This window comes from Meles meles, chromosome 19 (assembly GCF_922984935.1).
Source record: "Meles meles chromosome 19, mMelMel3.1 paternal haplotype, whole genome shotgun sequence".
Classification (NCBI taxonomy): Eukaryota; Metazoa; Chordata; class Mammalia; order Carnivora; family Mustelidae; genus Meles; species Meles meles.
In genome coordinates, this window is record NC_060084.1 from 43,628,882 (window position 1) to 43,648,137 (window position 19,256).

The window sequence follows — 19,256 nt, forward strand, 5'->3', positions numbered from 1 at the left end:
AATATCTAGTTGGCTTTATTGAAGGATTCATGAATCAGGCAGCATCCTATTTAGCAAGTCAAAAGGAATGCCTCCTCAGGGTTGTACAAAATGGAAGGGTTTGTTTGTTTGTTTTGTTTTGTTTTTGTTTTAAATGGAAGGTTTTTATAGGAAGAAGGGATGGGGGAAATGGCAAGAAAGTTATTAGCAAAAGAACCTGGAACCCTGTTCCAGGCAGGGTTACCTTCCCTTAGGTGGAAGAGCAGAGATCTTATTAGGTGGATAACGGACTCATATGGGTCACCAAGTTTTTTACTGAACACAAAGGGCTCCTGGCTTTGTGCATCAAGCCAAAAAATTAGCCCAAGTCTTCTGGTTTGAGCAAATGGTTGTTACTACTTGCAGCTAGTAAGGAGATAGAGAGAGAGTCCACAAATTTCTGTCTCTAATGCAAATTGCTGGACCAATTCATACTTCCAGATGGCAGCCTTTTGGTGGGTTTATTCTTGGAGTTAGGAAGTGATCACAGGAACTTATCAAACCTTTATAATCATTCAGGCATGACTGAACAGAGGTTTGCTTAACTGCAATTTCCCAGGAACATTTATGATTTTCTTACTTCCCAGACATCTGCTCAGTTGAGTAACTTTGGTGGGCTTCCAGGAACAGGAAAGTTCTCAAGAACTCCTAAGGCTGAACAACAAACATGCTAGAAGAAACAAGATAGTTCATTTGTTTTAATTTCTCACTGTGGTCCCTGTTAACCTAATCCCTAATACAATCTCATTTTGGGGGAATGGAGAGGCCCCAAAGAACAGTTTATCTCATTGGTGCTAATCAGAAAATTCCCGACTGACTGGTTAAGACTTACATTTCTTTGCTTTTTTTTTTTAAGATTTTTTTTCTTATTTTAATTATCTGATAGAGAGAGTACAAGTAGGGGGAATAGCAGAGGGAGAGGGAGAAGCAGGCTCCCTGCTGAGTGGGGAGCCCAACGAGCCCAAGTGGGGCTTGATCCCAGGACCCTGGGATCACCACCTGAGCTGAAGGCAGATGCTTAACTACTGAGCCACCCAGGTGCCCCAAGACTTACATTTTTAGAGGAGATTGAAACTACAGTTAGTTTAAGTTTTATTAAGCCCTGGTTTGGTGGCTTGGATAAGTGACACCATTTTAGGCCTGTGGTTTTCTCTCTAAGAGTGGCTTGCCCCAGATGCTGACTGATGTAGGAAAGATGATAGGATTCAAAGTCAACAGTCAAGAATTTTTAGACATCTTTGGTGCAAAAAGGTGATTTCATAATAGAGCTACTCTATGACCCAGCGATTGCACTACTGGGTATATACCCTAAAGATACAAACGTGGTGCTCCAAAGGGGCACGTGCACCTGAATGTTTATAGCAGCAATGTCCACAATAGCCAAACTATGGAAAGAACCTAGATGTCTATCAACAGATAATGGATAAAGAAGATGTGGTGTATATATACAATGGAATACTATGCAGCCATCAAAAGAAATGAAATCTTACCATTTACGACGACGTGGATGGAACTAGAGGGCATTATGCTTAGCGAAATAAGTCAATTGGAGAAAGACAACTATCATATGATCTCCCTGATATGAGGAAGTGGAGATGCAACATGGGGGGCTTGGGGGTAGGGAAAAAATGAAACAAGATGGGATTGGGAGGGAGACAAACCATAAAAGACTCAATCTCACAAAACAGACTGAGGGTTGCTGGGGGGAGGATGGGAGGGAGAGGCTGGTGGGGTTATGGACATTGGGGAGGGTATGTGCTATGGTGAGTGCTGGGAAGTGTGTAAGCCTGGCAATTCACAGACCTGTACCCCTGGGGGTAAAAATACATTATATACGTTTGTTAAGAAAACTAAAAATTAATTTTAAAAAAGGTGATTTCATTAAAGAATAGGCACAGGACCCGTGGGGAGAAAGAGCTGCCCTGCGGTCACGAGGAGTGGCCCATTATACACTTTCAAGTTGGGAGGGTATTAGGGAAAGCATAAGTCTCTAAGGAATTTTGGAAACAAGATCTCTGAGACCTTGAGGGGACTAGCTATTGTTGGGAAAGAGTCGTTTATTACTGTCTAATAAAACCTGAGTCATGAGACCCTTCAGGTGTATATCAGCAGGTCATATGCTCAGGGATGATTGCTAACATATATCTTGGGAAGGGGGCATAGAGATAAAGGAAGTTTATATGTTAAAGTAGACTTACAGGGTCCTGGGGGGTAGGGCTAAGATTGTGTTTTCCCCTTAGCAAAGTGTCAACATGAGGCAGCTGAGCTCCTAGAGGAAGGTCACTTTGCCTGTTTCAAGGACTTGTGAATGGCCTGCAAGTAGTGAGGAAATTTAATAATTTTTCTTTTGCCTTTGTTTCCCACATCAATGACCTGAGACAAGAATGCGAGTGTGGGCAATTTATTTGACAGGTGGAAAATAGGCAAATGACAAAGGAGGAATGGGGCCCAATACAGACTGTATCAATGAGGGGGTTATCGCTGTGAGCAATAGGGGCTCAGTCCTGCGGGGAACTCTGGAAGATAGTGTAGATACAAATTGTCCTGTTCAAGGGCTGCTGAAGCTGAGATATTTGTACATTGTCTCTTGTCCCTCATTATTGGGTGCTATAGCAAGGACCTTAAAGCACTTCTAGCTTACGTCATGGGCAAAGTTTCAGGCAGAATCTGTAGGTACTGGAGGCAGAGTTTCTGTTAAGCACCACTTACTTGTGTTCTATACTTTGCCTCTGAATAAGCCAACTTGAACAAGAACATGAACAAGAAGCCATGTTCCCACTTCAAGGAGTAAGCAAGAAAGTTAATCATTTTCGAGTTTTGTCCTGGGCCCCAAACACCTGATAACATCCAAGGAGAGTCAGATCCCAAATATGTGCCATGACATAGTGTCCAACAAACCTCGGCTCATGCTGGCATCAACACCCCTGGGTGTTGGATCCTCTTGGCTGGTCCTGTGGGACCCTCCTCTGGGTCTTCAGACCCAGCCTGCCTGCATCATACTGACAGCATTCGTTTCATACCACCCAAAGCTGTGCTCTCCACATCACAGGCATTGAAACATCTCTAAGAATGGTTACCTTGCATTATGAAGATAGTTTTTTAAAAAAATCCTAATTCCATTTGGTCATCATACTAACTGATATAACAGCTGACCTCCAAAATGGTTCCCAACGCTTCCTATCTCTTGGTATTAACACCTTTGTGTGTGTGTGTGGTCCCTTACACACTGGACCAGGGCTGGTCTGGGAGGCTAATAAAATACAGTAGAAGTGATGGTAAATCACTGCTAAGATTAAGTTATAAATGATACTCAGCTTCAGTTTTATTTATTTTTAAAGATTTTATTTATTTATTTGACAGACAAAGATCACAAGTAGGCAGAGAGGCAGGCAGAGAGAGAGGCAGGCAGAGAGAGAGGAGGAAGCTGGCTGAGCAGAGAGCCCAATGCGGGGCTCGATCCCAGGACCCCGGGATCATGACCCAAGCCGAAGGCAGAGGCTTTAGCCCACTGAGCCACCCAGGCACCCCTGAGCTTCTGTTTTAGAGCTGTGTGCTCTTGCTCTCCCTCTCTCTCTCTCAAATAATTTACTCTTGGAGAAGTTTGTTGCCATGTCATGAGGCACAAATAATAAGGAACAAAACAAGCAATGAAAGTTGTAGGTACTTTGTTTTTAAAAACTAAATTGTTTGCTATCAGGTCCCAGGCTCTCAAGCTCAGCCAAAGCCTCTCCATCCCTTCACCCAGGAAGCACCTCCTCATCCTTGAAGCAGATGTTATCTATCTCCTGGATCGATCAAGGTCTCTTCTCCGTGTAGTAGGAGGTGGAGGAAGGGGTGAGGCCAGTTCCAGGACATTTGAACTTTCCTAGGCTGAGAGTCTGAGGCCACAGGAGGCCTTCAACTCCCAGTCATTATTCTTGGCAGTCTTAAACAGAAAGAGAAAAATCTGCCTCTACAAACTGAATTTCAATTTCCAAATGTCAGTAGAGCAGGGAGGACCTGTCAGGAGGCTGACTACTGAGCACAAGGGGGCCCAGGGCGTGGGAGCAATGTGTTGCAGGGAAGGTGCCCCAGTCCTTCAGAGGATAAGTCCCTCTGTACCTTCACAAGCTCTCCTTCCCTCACTCCGGTCTTCTAGTCTTTTGGAAGAAGCCCTAAACAATGCCCTCTTCTCAGCAGAAGCAGAGAGGATTTATTCTTGGGGTACCCTGGTCTTGCTGAGTTCCATATCCCTCCCAGGATGTGGATGAGACCCCTGCAGACAGGCTAGATGCCCTCCTGGAGCAGAGCCTTCAGCCCCTTGGGGAATGGAAGGAGGAAGTCCAGGATACCTGGCAGGGAATGCAGTGGCTCTTGTAGAATGAGTGCTTTCACAATGAGCAGGGTTTAGACCAAGACTTCAGTGTGCAGTGAAGGTGAGCATTTGCAGACCAAGGGGGTTTCAAGCCCAGCTCTTTCCCTTTGGGAAAAAATAAAAAATGCCTTAACTGTAAGTCTATATTTTTTCCTTTGTGCTAAAAGGAAAATAATGTAACACAAATTAAGTAAATCAGGCTTTAGCTGGAGGAAGTAATGGCTGCCAAGTGTGAGGCTGAAAAGGAAGGATGCACAGCTTTTAAAAGACCTTTAAAAGCAGAAGCCAAAGATGAAGGAGGTGTTACTAGAAAGAATGAGCTTAGGAACACAAGTTCAAGAAATTCTAGAAAGATAGGACTTGCATTTCTAGGCTGTAACACTCCCAGTTGTCAGAATTTTACTAAGTGATTTCTTTTATCTCCTTGTGCTAAAAGTATACCAGAACCTTTGCTGACTCCAAAAGTTAAAAAAAAAAAAAAGAGGAAATCCCAATCACAAATGGGCTATGTATTCTCTTGAGGAAAGGTTTGAAAGTACTCAAATATTTCAACATATATTCTTTTTAAAAAAGATTTTATTTATTTATTTGACAGAGACACAGCGAGATTTTTTTTAAAGATTTTATTTATTCAACATATATTCTAAATAAAGTATTCCTCTTGATTTGAATGTGCAGTGTTTCAACGGAAGATGGTCCATTTACGGTGATACAAGTACCCATATCTTAAAGTCCCCAGTTCCACTGTTGTGGGTATAACTTATATTGGAGACTATTTGCCAAAATAAGAAAAAATTTATTTTACTTTTCTTTTTGTTTTCTCAGTGACTTCTATTTCTATACGTTAAAACATCCTTAGAATAAGTATCTATAACTATTTTGAACAGAATGGAAAATGCCTAAAACAAAGTATATAAGGAATTACAGGCCTTATTTTAACTAAGACTGGTAAACAGGCGCGAGCAACAAGGACACATCTTCATTATGTCTTTCTCTCTTGAGAGTAGGGGGTGCATTGCTCATATCACCACAATTCAACATTTCTTTCCTTCCTGCCTTTGTAGATCTTGTTAAGCCCAGTTTTTCTTAATTATATCTAATTATCCTGATTTCATCTATCCATATTTGGGTGATACTGGTATATTTTTCTAGAGTTGCATGTGCTGATTCCATTCGATTTCCTAGTATGAGCTCCCTCGAGAGTCTTCTGCGACTGATAACTGCAAGGACATCTCTTGCTGTACCTAATCCCTGCTCCCATCTGATATCCACATTCTCCTTTTTTTTAATTATTCAATTTGCTCAGTCAAGGAACCTAGTGCCTACATTAAGGTTACTTAGGAATTAGCAGGAGATCTGAAGTCAAAACTGCTTTAATATTTTCTTAATGATACAATTAAAACATATAGTCACAAAACTACAGGGAAATATAGGAAATTACAAAATGAATATTATTTATATGTAAGCTCTAGTAACATTTTGGCATATAATGGTAGCATTTAAAATATTTACAAATAATTATAAAACATTTCTTACATATGTATTTATTTAAAAATAATTTTTGAAGTGTTTCCAGCCAAAATGGGGCAAGGTCCTTACAAACGATCTCTCTCACTGGAAGAGCATTTGACTGCAAATGATCTCTCCCACAGATTACAAATAAAATGCTGAAGAGAAGTAAAAAAGTGAACAATACCAGGCAAATGGGGACAGAAGTGAAAACTTGAATAATAACATATAAGGAGGTTATGAAGGGTGCTTTTCCTCCTTTGTCTCTGTAGAGCAGGCACTGAAAGCTAAAACTCTGATAAAACCCCTTTTTCTATCCAGATGACTGGGAAGGGAGGACTTTGCATGTCAGAGAGTGTGGGGACAATCCCTGTTTCATTTCGTTTTGTTTTTTTCTCTCAGCTGCACCCCCAAAGACAACCCTCATTGTGGATCTGTACTGCCATTTCACAAGGGCACAGGTACCCTGAAAGATGACTTGACTTTCTGGCTAAGGAACAGATAAAGGGACTCCTGTTTTCTGAAAAATCTCCATTATTTTTGTCTCCTCTGCTCTGGCTAGCTGTATCACCTCAAAGACTGTCCTAGTCACAACTACATGATGGCACAAAGGGCGAAATCCTTAGAGTAATATGTCAAATAGGACTTTGCAAGTCAGAATGGGGATAAATCCTGAAGAGGAGAAAACTGGAGAAGGGCATCACATAAATCTGCATATGAACTAACAAGTAAGTCCTGGGCTTACCCTGAGCAGCACGTGCACAGAACGGGCCCAAATAAGCAGAACAAAGTCTTTGAGAATTCAAGCCCAGGTTGACCTTTGAATGATGTGGGCATAATGTAGAAACAAAAAGCATAGCAAAGACTTGAAAACTGCTTTGAGACTGGAACAACTGCCCGCAGATTCTCAACAACCGTGCTCAATGAGGTAAAGATAAATATTCTTGAAATGAATGGAAGCATAGAGATTATCAGCAGAGAAATTAGAAATTGTGGAGAAGAAGGAGATAGAAACTTTATAGCTAAAAACTATAATATTCAAAATGAAATATTCCCTGATGAGCTCAACTACTGAATGGAGCAAGGTCAGTGAACTAGAAGATAGACCAACAGAAATGATACAATTTGAGGAGCAGATAAGAAAATACATCTAACAAAAATTAAAAGAGCCACATAAGTGTGAACTTGCATTTATCCTAATGTAGATACACGTGATTAGATATAAAATATTTATAGATATGTGTATATACACATATATCTCTTTACTCTGTTTACTGAGTGGGTCTAGAAGCAACATCACCCCCATAAAATGAGCACCCTAGCAATCAAACCTTGATTCCTAATACTGTTTTCCCCTGAAAGGAAACAGAGATCCTTGGATAAATGACTGATTGCAGAAAATATACAAGATGAAGTTGGAGCAACTTCTGGTGCTGAAAAGAGCTCAAAAAACCAAAACAAAACACAAAACCACTTTTGCCACAATGGGGCTATATCAAAGAGATACAGAGTCAACTAAAAGAACTCCCAATTGCTGGGCGCCTGGGTGGCTCAGTGGGTTAAGCCGCTGCCTTCGGCTCAGGTCATGATCTCAGGGTCCTGGGATCGAGTCCCGCGTCGGGCTCTCTGCTCGGCAGGGAGCCTGCTTCCCTCTCTCTCTCTCTCTCTGCCTGCCTGTGATCTCTCTCTCTCGCTATCAAATAAATAAATAAATAAAATCTTTAAAAAAAAAAAAAAAGAACTCCCAATTGCCAAAGGTACAACAATTTTAGTAACAATTAATTGGATTATAACTCAAAGTATAAAATAAATATTCATGAGTCTACATTGAACATAAATGATTGAATAAATAAATGAATTGGGAATAAAGACAAGTTTACCATGCAGATGAATTCCAAATAATTTATGTAAATACTATGCCCTTAGGGAAGTAGAACAAAGCTCCCCACTCTTTAAGTGTGGGTAATAACATTCTTCCAAAGAATACAGTATAGAAATGGTGAAAAAGGTGTGACTTTACAGTGGAGAAAATTTGTAAACACAATGCAAGCCAGGTGATCAAGGTCAGCATCAACAGTGGTAACTCATATTAGTAGTATGTACTCTTGATACAATGTGAAGAGCGTGATACTTTACTTCTTCCTCCCCAAAACATATTACACAAATCTTATGAGAAAAGCCCAAGATAAATTCCAATAGAAACATTCTATAAAATACCTGACCAGTAATCCTCAAAAGTTTCTAGGTCATCAAAAACAAGAGAAGTATCCCAACCAAGAGGAACCTAAGGGTATATAACTTCTATGTGTAATGTGGTATCACGGGTGGGATTCTGGAACACAAGACCGTAAGAAAACTGAGGAAACCTGAGAAAAGTCTGCTAGTAATTTTAACTAATAATAAAATATCAATATTGATTCACTGATTATGATAAATGTACCATACTAGTGTAACATATTTATAATAGAGGAAACTAGGCATCTGTGAGAATTCTCTGTACAATTTTTACAATAGTTCATTAGAATTAAAATTAAAAAATTACAATTTATTACAAAATAAAATGTTTACACACATACACGTACACCAAAGTCTCCAAAACTGTAGGACAATACAAGAAATTCTAAGATTCAATTCACTGGGGTTCCAGAAAGGGGGGGGTAGTTTAGTGGAGAAAAAAATATTTGAGGAAAAATAGCTGAAAGTCCCCAAATTTGGTGAGAGATTCAAGAAGCTCAGAAAAATCTCACTCTGAGATATTGTATTTAAACTGCTGAAAACCAAAGATGAAGAAAGTTCTTGAAGGTAGTCAGAGGAAAAAAAAATACATCTACAGAGAGAGGAAGGTTACAATTTGAACAAGTATGGGTTACTCATCAGAAACCACAGAGGCCAGAAGTGGAAAAACATCACTAATGTCCTGAAATAAAAGAAATGTCAACTGTAGAATTCTATTCAGCAAATAGAATTCTTTTTCCAAAAAATTTTATTTAATTGACAGAGATCACAAGTAGGCAGAGAGAGACGGGGGGAAGCAGGCTCCCTGCTGAGCAGAGAGCCCAATGCGGGGCTTGATCCCAGGACCTTGAGATCATGACATGAGCCAAAGGCAGAGGCTTAACCCACTGAGCCACTCAGGTGCCCCTCAGCAAATAGAATTCTATTCAGCAAAAATATCCTCAATGAATGAAAGGGAAATAAAGACATGCAGATGAAGGAAAACTAAGAAAATTCATTACCAGTCAACTACCCTAAAAATATGTGAAAGGAACTTTTTCAGGCTGAAGGAAAATGATGCAAGAAGAAAGCTTGGAACTTCAAGAATAAAGGAAGAGCAACAGAAATAGTAAATGTGTGCATAAATATGATAGTCCTCTTAAATTCTTTCAATGGCAATATGGCTTTGAAAACCAAAATTATACCACTGTTGGGGGTGGGGGAAGTGTTTAACGCATACAGATGTAAAACATATGGCAAGTATAAAGGGTGAAGAGTAAAAGCTTTCCACATTTTACCTGAAATGGTAAACTAATAGACATACACACACATATACACACTCAAGACAAAATTATAATCTGAATAGTCTTTTATCTAAGAGATATGAATGGATAAAGCAGCAAAAATCATTCACATACAGGTTTTATATGATCCTTTATTTTTGTTTCTCTTGAGTAACTACCCACTAGTGGGATCGCTGGGTCACAGGGTAAATATGTCTGTCACAACCTGTCACCATGGCCCCCATGCATGAACAGGATCTGGTGGCACCCTTGCTTCTGTTCTGAGCAGCTCTCTCCTCCAGTATCCCCAGGGGAAAGGACAGATGGACATATGGTGATTGACCACAAAGGTGGGTTGTCTGGCCAGCAGTAAAGATCCTGAACCCAACTCCCCAGGGGTTCCTGCTCTGCTGGTTCAAGAATCCCTGTCCTGACCAATCCTCCTAGGGCACAGGAACTGGAGTGGAGGAGGAGCCACTATACCTCCCAATAAGCTCCTCTCCCTTCATCCAGCAGGAGGAGGTAGGTCCGGAAGAGTCAGAGGGTATCTGGCAACACCCTCCTCCAGCTAGGGGCCTTGGAGAAGGAGGCAGTGTGTTGTTGCATCAACGATGTGCTGGGGACTAAGGCTGAGGCCATCTCAGACTGCAGTGCCTCGCAGCCATCCGTTTCTTTCCCCTGCCTGCTGCAAGAACTGTTCCTCTATCAGCTTCCTCTCCAGCCCTCAGCATTGATCCACAGAGAGGAGATGCAAGCAGCAGCAAGCTCACTGGCCATCCTGGAATCTGCTGGAATGGCTATGGGTAGTTTGTCCCAGAAGAAGGCAACTCACAGACCCCATCTTCTTATTGTCAGAGCCCCTGCCAGGTACCGCATCACACTTATTGCTCTCAGCCTTTTGCTGACGAATTGCATCCCATTATTTCAGACACTGACGTAGATGGCCTTGTCTGCTCAGCCCCCAAACCCTTCCATCTCTGATTCCTTCTCCACACCAGGCATGGGCTATAAAATGAGAAGCTCAACTCCTGACTCACCCTCTCCTACAAGTGCTACTGTGTGTCTTCCACCCTTCAAGTTTCAGCCCATCTGGGGTGCCCTTTGAATGGGGAGGAAAGAGGTCCTCTGCATCCCAACGCCTCAGTCACAACTGCAACAGATTCCAGGTTCATCTTACCTGTTGCTCCCAGCACGTCAATCCTTCTCTTGTATCCTAAGTTATGCAGAATGGAGTCACCTACACCCATGTGTGTGTATTCCCTACTTCCTTTCCATAGACCACCCCCTTTCCGACTAATGATACCAGCATTCCTCTCTCCACTGGCCTAATTGCTGTTTCTGAAGTCAATTTCAGCTCCTCAACCATCACGTCCGCAAGCTTGGCTCCCCAGCCTGTGTCTGATTTTTGGTCACCCTGTGGACATCCCTCCGTCTTCCCATATTCTCCTCTTGGCTCTAATGTGTGCTTCTTTCCACTTGATCAGGCCCAACAGGTACCCTCTGGTGGCAGTGCCTCTTCAGCCATAGAAACAACCAGCCTGCCTCCCTGCACTGAGGGTCTGAGGCCCCAGCCCAAGGTGTAAACTTTCCTTGGACTCCTAGAACAAATTTTGAATATCCCAAGATAAAGTGAAACGTGGGGGTGGTGAGGAGAGAGTAAAGGTGTAGGAGCAACAAAATTCAGGCCTATCCATAACCTGCTTTGTATGTATGAATTTTTTTTTAAATCTTGGGAAAACAAGAAGTTCAACTGTGAATAGTATAAACTACCTGTGTAACCAGCAGTTGATTCAGTCAGTTATTCACTTAACATATTTATTAAGAACTTGTTATATGTTAGGCACTGTTCCATGTACCAGAATCAAGAGACAAAGTCACAGAAAATTCCAACCCATTTAATACCTGTGTTCTTTTTGGAGGAAAAAATGAGAAGCAAACATAACAGTTTTTTGGTGGCGTCTGTAGGGTTTTCAATATATAATATTGTGTTGTCTGCAAAGAAAGATAATTTTATCTCTTTCAGTTTTGGATGCTTTTTACTTCATTTTGTGCCTAATTGCTCTGGCTAGAACTCCCATTAATATGTTAAATAGAAGTAGCAAGAGTGGGCATCCTTGTTTTATTTCCAATCTTAGAGGAAAACCTTTTAGCTTTTCCAATTGAGTATATTAGTTTGGACTTGTCATATGTGGCCTTTATTATGTTGAGGAATATGCCTTCTATACCTAATGTGCTGGGAGTTTTTATCATGAAAGAGTGTTGAATTTTTGTTAAATGCTTTTTTTAAAGGTCTATTGAGATGATCATGATTTTTATCCTTCATCCCGTTAATGGGTGTATAATGTTTATTGATTTGTGTATATCAGACCATCTCTGGATCCTAGGGATAAATTTCACTTGATCATGGTGTATGACCTTTTTTATGTGCTGTTGAACTTGATTTGCAGATATTTTGCTGAGGATATTTGTATCTATTCATCAAGTATATTGGTTTGTTGTCTTTCTTCTGTCTTTGTCAGTGTTTGGTATTAGGGTAATGCTGGCCTCATAGAATGAAATTGGAAGTTTTCCTTCCTTTTCAATTTTTTGGAAGAGTTTGAGAATGACTGGCATTAATTCTCCTTTCAGTGTTTGGAACTCACTAATGAAGCCATCTTGTCTTGGGCTTTTCTTTGTTGGAAGAATTTTGATCACTGATTCTATCTCTAATTATTGACCTGTTCAAATATTGTATTTCCTCATGGTTCAGTCTTAGTAGGTTATATGTTTCTAGGGCTTTGTCCATTACTTTAGGTAATCCCATTTATTGGCATATAATTGTTCACAGTAGTCTATTATGATCCTTTATATTTTTGTGGCACCAGCTGTAATGTCCTCTCTTTCTTTTATAATTTTCAGTCTACTTTTTTAGTTTGGCTAAAGTTTTACCAAGAAAGGTTGGGGGGGGCACCTGGGTGGCTCAGTGGGTTAAAGCCTCTGCCTTCATCTCAGGTCATGATCCCAGGGTCCTGGGATCGAGCCCCACATTGGGCTCTCTGCTCAGCAGGAAGCCTGCTTCCCCCTCTCTCTCTGCCTGCCTCTCTGCCTACTTGTCATCTCTGTCAAATAAATAAATAAAATCTTAAAAAAAAAAAGAAAGGTGGGGGGGTTGTTTGTTTTTTAAATCAGCTTTTACTTTTGTTGATCTTTTCTATTATTTTTCTAGTCTCTATTTAATTTTTTCCCACTCCAATCTTTCTTATTTTCACCTGCTAACTTTTGGTTTAGTTTCTTTTCTCCATAAAAAGTTTGTAGAGCTTATCAAATCCCTGCTTGTTTTGGTTTGAATTTACCAATCCAGTCTTAGCCCAGGAACCCCTCCACCATGTGAGGACACAGCAAGAAATGAGGACACAGCAAGAAGTTCACAGCATGAACCTGGAAGAGGACCCTCATTAGAACCTGACCATACTGGCACCCTGATCTTGGACTTCCAGCTTAGTAAAAGTGTGTAGTAAAATTCTATTGTTTATAAGCCACTCAGTTTATGGTATTTTTGTTATAGCAGCCCCCCAAAACTAAGGTAACTCCATAATGCATTATTGAACATAATCAAAATTAAAAACCTTTCTACTTGAAGGACATCATGAAGAACATAGAAAGGCAACCCATCAAACAGAAAAGAAATTTTGTAAATCATCTATCTGATAAGAAAATTTTATCTAGAATACATAAAAAAACCATTACAATTCAGTAAAAAAGACAAATAATCCAATAATAAAAAACAGGCAAAGGAGCTGATTAGTTATTTCCTCAAAAGGTATGTAACTGGCCAATCAGTACATGAACATCATTAGCCATCAGGGAGATAAAACCAAACCTCAATGAGATACCACTTGACACACAATAGGAATTCTATAATGAAAAAGACAAGTATTGGTGAGGATGTGGGGAATGGGAACCCTCATACATTACTTGTGGAAATGTAAAAAGGTATACTGTTCTGGAAGTTTGCCAGTTCCTCAAACGGTCAAACATAGAGTTACTACATAACCCATTGATTCAACTCTAAGTAGATACTCAAAAGAAATAAAAACATAGGTCCATGCAACAACTTGTAAATGAATAATCACAGCAGCATTATTTGTAATAGCCCAAAGTAGAAACAGCTCAAATGCTCATTACTAGATTAATGGATAAAATGTAGTATATACATACAATGGACTATTACTTGGCAATAAAAAGGAATGAAGTCTTGATACATGTTACAACATAGATGAAAACATTATGCTAAGTGAGAAAGACAGTCACAAAAGACCACCTATTACATAATTCAGTTTATATGGAATTGCCAAATTTGGTAAGTCCATAGAGACAGAAAGTAAAACAGTGATTGCCTAGGGAAGAAGGATTTGGGGGGGAAATAGTAGTAGTAATGAGTTTAGGGTTTCTTTATTTTTCTTTTTTCTTTTTACAGATTTTATTTATTTATGTGACACACAGAGAGCACAAGCAGGGGAAGAAGCAGACAGAGGGAGAGGGAGAAGCAGGCTCCCTGCTGAGCAAGGAGCCCAATGTAGGGCTCAGTCCCAGGACACTGGGATCATGATCTGAGCCAAAAGCAGATGCTTACCCAACTAAGCCACTCAGGTGCCCCAAGTTTAGGGTTTCTTTGGGGGAGATGATCAGAATGCTTTAAAATTGTGGTAATTGGGGTGCCTGGGTGGCTCAGTGGGTTAAAGCCTCTGCCTTCGGCTTGGGTCATGATCCCAGAGTCCTGCGATCAAGCCCCGCATCGGGCTCTCTGCTCCTCGGGGAGCCTGCTTCCTCCTCTCTCTGCCTGCCTCTCTGCCTACTTATGATCGTAGTCTGTCAAATAAATAAATAAAATCTTAAAAAAAATAAAATTGTGGTAATCGTTATACAATTCTGTGAATATATTAAAAATCACTGAACTGTACACTTTAAAGATTTTATTTATTTATTTATCTGAGAGAGAGAGAGCGAGCATGCACCACAAGCTGGCGGGGGCAGGGTGCAGAGTGGGAGGGAAAGAATCTCAAGCAGACTCCACTGAGTGGGAGCCTGAGGAAAGGCTTGATCCCACAACCCTGAGACCATGACCTGAGCCCAAATCAAGAGTCAATTAACTGAATGAACCACCCAGGTCCCCCTCCCTTTAAGATTCATCTATTTATTTGAGAAGGAGAGCGTGCATGTGCAGGTAGGGGAAGGGCCAGAGGGAAAGGGAGAGAGAATCCTCAAGCAGACTGCCTGCTGAGCACAGAGCCCAGCATGAGGCTCGAATGCAGGACCCTGCACCATGACCTGGACTAAAATCAAGTCAGCCACTTAGCTGCCTAAGCCACCCAGGGATCCCTAGTTTAGGTCCTTTTAATCTTCTGTATTCTCAAATTGTGTCGTGTTATTTGTTTTTTATAGTATGTTTAAGCACGGGTCTTTTTTTTTTTTAAATTTTTTAAATAATTTTATTTTTTTATTTGTTTATTTATAGCATAACAGTGTTCATTGTTTTGGCATCACAGCCAGTGCTCCATGCAGTACGTGCCCTCCCTATTACCCACGACCTGGTTCCTCAACCTCCCACCCCACCCCACCCCCCCCGCCCCTTCAAAACCCTCTGGTTGTTTTTCAGAGTCCATAGTCTCTCATGGTTCATCTCCCCTTCCACTTTCCCCCAACTCCCTTCTCCTCTCCATCTCCCCATGTCCTCCATGTTCTTTGTTATGCTCCACAAATAAGTGAGACCATATGATACTTGACTCTCTCTGCTTGACTTACGGGTCTTATTTTGTTTCATTAGTCCCACCTGGGATATATTGTACTTCCTGGATTTGTGGGTTCAGTTTTCTTCAATTCTAGAAACTTTGCATCCATTATCTCTTTAGATACTATCTTTTCTTCATTCCTTTTTTTCCCTTTTGACACTCCAATGAAACTTACATTAGACCTTTTCATTCTATCCACCCCTAATTTTTATTGAGGTATAATTGAATATTAGGGGGTGCCTGGGTGACTCAGTGGGTTAAAGCCTCTGCCTTTGGTTCAGGTCATGATCCTAGGGTCCTGGGATCGAGCCCCGCATCGGGCTCTCTGCTCAGTGGGGAGCCTGCTTCCTCCTCTCTCTCTGCCTGCCTCTCTGCCTACTTGTGATCTGTCAAATAAATAAATAAAATCTTTAAAAAAATAATTGAAATATATAATAATTGAATATAATTTTAGTATATATATTTAAGGAACACAACTTGATGGTTTGATATATGCTTACATTGTGAATGTCACCACAATCAAGCTAACTAACATATCCATTCTACATACTAGCCCTCTGTTGGATACATGGTTTACAAATATTTTTTTCTTGATTATACTTTATCTATTTATCCTCTTAATGTGGACTTTCAGAGACCAGAGACTTTACTTTTAATGAAGTCCAATTTTTCAGTTTTTCCTTGTATGGATTATGCTTTTGGTAGTAGGTCTAAGAACTCTATTTACCTTAATCCTGAATCCTTAGTCCTAATCTCCTCTGTTACTTCCTACAAGTTTTATAGTTTTAATGTTTAAGTCTGTGATCCATTTTGAATTGATTTTCATATAAAGTATGAGAATTAGATCAAAGTTCATCTTTAAATTTAATTCCTTCTGCTTGGTGTGTATATTGTTTTTTTTCCCCCCTAGGTTCTTCAGGTGGGAGCTTATTAGATTACTGGTTTCAGATTCTTCTTTCCTAATGTATTTCTTTAGTGCCAAAAAAGTTCCCCATAGTAGTTTTATCTGTGCCCCATGAATTTTGATATTTTATATTTTCATTCAACTGAATGTAATTTTCTATTTAAGGTTTCCTTTTTGACCCACAGTTTATTTATAAGAGTGTTTAATTTGTTGTTTAGTTTCTCAGTGTTTGGAGACTTTCCTGTTTTCTGTTACTGATTTCTAGTTTGATTCCATTGTGGTCAGAGAATATCCTCCATGTGATTTCAGTTCTTTTAAATATTAGGAGTTTATTTTATGGCCATGCATTTGATATATCTCATTATATGCTCTGTGAACATTTGAAAAGAATATGTTTTCTGTTGCTGTTGGATCAAGCCTTATAAATGTCAATTAAATCCTATTGGTTGCTGAGTTCTATATTCTCTAAAGATGATAAACCTAGAGAGGTAGGGACCTGCAAACAAACGCGTTGAAAATTTGTGCACAAACTGATTATTCTCCCCTTTTACTTTTCCTCTCTTATGTAACCAAATACACTCTGCACAGGGGGTTTGATCTCTGGGTAAACTGACCCGGGAAGGATGTGCAACTGCACAAATGAAGACAGGATTGAGGCATAGGGAGTCTGTGAAAAACCATATCCAGAACTGTGGGCCTCTCAGGATCTTCCCTATCCTAGCCCCAAACACCTATTTTCTGCTCTAAACCAAAGAGCAGAGAAGAGAGCTTTCTGGAAGTTTTCTGGTAAAAAAGCTGGCTCATGTCTGCCAGTTGAGAAATTTTACCTCTTGACTGGAGGCAAGGATTATCATATATTTCAGGAAAGTATCCCATGTAAAAGGAAGAAAAACAATTCAAGCTTTTTTGAAAAGAAACTTAAGGGATGCCTGGGTGGCTCAGCGGGTTAAGCCTCTGCCTTTGGCTCAGGTCATGATCCCAGAGTGCTGGGATCGAGCCCTGCATCAGGCTCTCTGCTCTGCGGGGAGCCTCCTTCCCCCCTCTCTCTCTGCCTGCTGCTCTACCTACTTGTGATTGCTCTCTCTGTCAAATAAATAAGTAAGATCTTTTAAAAAAAAGAAATTTGATTTGGACATAAAAGACAAAAATGGACACAAAAACTTTGAACAACTATAATTACACTGAGAGACTGAAAATTATATTGCACTCATAAATAAGAACAGGAAGCTATGAAGAAGGAAAAAGTAGGCACAGCTCAGGAACAGTCCTCTCAGCAAATACAAATTCCAGGAATAAAAAACCTGAAATAGAGAAGACTGCAAAAACCAAAAATATAAGAAAAATTCTCAGATCTGGAGCCTACAGACTAAAAATCTCACCTATATCTAGCATAAAAAATATTTAAAGATCCATGCCATAAGTCAAGAAATTTCAGCACATTGGGGATATAAACAGCATCTAAAGCAAGGTGTTGGAAAAGAACTTTAATGAAAATGAAAAATTAACTTAATTCCAAGAAACAGTAATCCAATTCAGGAAAACAATGGAAGTAAATTTCAGGACAACTGTAGAGTCCAACTGAAGCCCCAGAATGGTAGACTGAGAGATTCTAATGGATATTTGTACAATTGAAAAAAAAATCATCTGTGAACATTTAACATAAATATGGAATATTTATCTGTGGAACATCTCTAAAAATTAAGAACAGGTACAAAGAGTATTAATTAAATCCTTAACCCTTAATAAAGAAAAAATATCTAGAAAATCTAGTTGGTTTTGAAGAAAAAATAGTTTACATTATTAAATAAATACCAGATACTGACTTAGTGAGTAATTGAGATATAACCATATTTGGATATGGTCAAGGAGAAAGAAAAAGATGGAATTTTTTTACTTTAAATGAAATACTGATTATTACACCAGATATTTTTATTACTAAAAACATTTTTAACTACTAAAATGAAACTGATCTTTTAGCTAAAATTGTTCAAAGAAACTTGTATCATCCAAGACTGACTGAAAACATCATTGAATTCATCCAAGATTTCATCTAGGTACAGGTAAAAAAAAACCCCAAAAACCAAAACCTAAAAGCGAAACTAAAAAAACCTGATCGACAGATGAATAATTCAAGTGCAGCTAAAAGAGAAAGTAAAGTGCCCTTCTATTGTTTTATGAAATCCTATTAATTTCAACTTCCTGATTATATAATCCTATAATCTTATCACTCAGAAATAACAATAATCATATTATATATATTTTTGCCTTTAATTATTTTACTCATTTAAATGCACCACATTCTCGAGGGCGCACTTAATGGCCAAGATTCTGACCATCAAGATTCCAACACCTGGGGGCGCTTGGGTGGCTCAGATGGTTAAGCATCTGCCTTCAGCTCAGGTCATGATCCTAGGGTCCTGGGATGGAGCGCTGCATCAGGCTCCTTGCTCAGCAAGAAGCCAGCTTTTCCCTCTCCCACTCCCCCTGCTTGTGTTTCCTCTATCGCTGTGTCTCTGTCAAATAAATAAATAAAAATCCTTAAAAAAAAAAAAAAGATTCCAACACCTGGTAACATAGTGATTCACGCTGGGGAGGAAAAATTTTTCTTTGCTATACAAGATTCTTCCGGCTGGTCTAAGAATTAAATTGACATGAGACAGATTAACAGGAGGTAAACAAATGTTTAATAGCATGTATATTTCCTGTATACAAGGGAGAGACCTAGGAAAACTGAGTGACTCCCCCAAATGGCCAAAGTCATCACCTTCATTACCATCTTTAGCTAAAGACAAAAAAAGACGCTGGGGGTGGACGGTCAGTTATGGGAGGTTACCAGGAAAAGCAGAATAAACAAGGATAAGGTTGTTGGTTATTTTGTTTTGTTTTTTAAATTTTATTTATTTATTTGACAAACAGAGATCACAAGTAGGCAGAGAGGCAGGCAGAGACAGAAAGAGAGGGAAGCAGGCTTGCCACAGAGCAGAGAGCCCAATGTGGGGCTCAATCCCAGGACCCTGGGGATCATGATCTGAGCTGAAGGCAGAGGCTGTAACCCAATGAGCCACCCAGGTGCCCCAACAAGGATAAGGTTGTTATGTAGATTTAAGTCCATGCCTTCTCCACTGATAATATTCTAGAAATTTAGGTACCTTCTTCTTGGTACAGTGAGGGAGACACCCCTACAAACGGAGATTTCCCTTATAAAT